This window comes from Hemiscyllium ocellatum, unplaced genomic scaffold (assembly GCF_020745735.1).
Source record: "Hemiscyllium ocellatum isolate sHemOce1 unplaced genomic scaffold, sHemOce1.pat.X.cur. scaffold_3214_pat_ctg1, whole genome shotgun sequence".
NCBI classification, from domain to species: Eukaryota; Metazoa; Chordata; class Chondrichthyes; order Orectolobiformes; family Hemiscylliidae; genus Hemiscyllium; species Hemiscyllium ocellatum.
In genome coordinates this window covers 11204-12500 of record NW_026868346.1, presented here as the reverse complement: position 1 = coordinate 12500, position 1297 = coordinate 11204, and the positions used below count along the sequence as shown (strand labels likewise).

General features: G+C 51.0%; 1 protein-coding gene across 2 annotated transcripts in view; it reads right to left on the bottom strand.

Moving 5' to 3' along the window:
* The window catches only part of LOC132813075 (mas-related G-protein coupled receptor member A6-like), a 27202-nt gene extending 26167 nt beyond the window's left edge, over nt 1–1035 (bottom strand). For both annotated transcript variants that reach the window (XR_009643925.1, XM_060823060.1), the window contains exon 1: nt 863–1035. The gene's annotated coding sequence lies outside the window, so the exon portion shown is untranslated. The remainder of the gene's footprint in view (nt 1–862) is intronic.
* Nucleotides 1036–1297: the final 262 nt, after the last annotated feature.

Genomic DNA, 1297 nt, shown 5'->3' with positions numbered 1-1297 from the left:
CTCCAACCCTGGCAACATCCTTGTAAATCTCTCCTGAACCCTTTCAAGTTTCACAACATCGTTCCGATAGGAAGGAGACCAGAATTGCACCCAATATTCCAACAGGGGCCTAACCAATGTCCTGTACAGCCGCAACATGACCTCCCAACTCCTGTACTCAATACTCTGACCAATAAAGGAAAGCATACCAAACGCTGCCTTCACTATCCTATCTACCTGCGACTCCACTTTCGAGGAGCTATGAACTTGCACACCTAGGTCTCTTTGTTCAGCAACACTCCCCAGGACCTTACCATTAAGTGTATAAGTCCTGCTAAGATTTGCTTTCCCAAAATGCAGCACCTCGCATTTATCTGAATTAAACTCCATCTGCCACTTCTCAGCCCATTGGTCCATCTGGTCCAGATCCTGTTGTAATCTGAGGTAACCCTCTTCGCTGTCCACTACACCTCCAATTTTGGGGTCATCTGCAAACTTACTAACTGTACCCCTTATGCTCGCATCCAAATCATTGATGTAAATGACAAAAAGTAGAGGGCCCAGCACCGATCCTTGTGGCACTCCACTGGTCACAGGCCTCCAGTCTGAAAAACAACCCTCCACCACCACCCTCTGTCTTCTACCTTTGAGCCAGTTCTGTATCCAAATGGCTAGTTCTCCCTGTATTCCATGAGATCTAACCTTGCTAATCAGTCTCCCATGGGGAACCTTTGTCAAACACCTTACTGAAGTCCATATAGATCACATCTACCGCTCTGCCCACATCAATCCTACCTACCTTTGGGTCTGTCCCTCTCTCTCTCTCTCTCGCTATATATATATATATTTTGGGTGGACATCAGAGTAGGATCTTGGACCTTACCTTGACTTCGGAAGTGGGGAACCACGCCTGAGTCCGCTGCGGCACAACGAATGCAGGATCAGAGACCGCCGAAACTCAGAGCCCTCCGCCACCCACCTCTTTGGGGCAACAGCTGACGACGCAAGGCCGCCTGTGAGAGAGACTCAGAGCAGATTGAGCAACTTCTCGTCTGTGGTTCCTGTCAGCGTAACCACGGAAACCAGCGACATGTTCAGCACCCGTCAGGGACGGGGCAGGGAGGAACGAGGCAGCAGCCCACGGAGCAGAGTGTGTGAACAGCTCGCCTCAAAACAGACAAATAAGGAACAGGAAATCCCACAGACTCAGACTCCAACTGGACAAACGCTGAGTCAGTCACGGTACAGGACGCCAATAAACCCCTGCCAGGAGGGCCGCACTGTCGGAGGGTCAGGGCTGAGGGAGGGCCGCACTGTC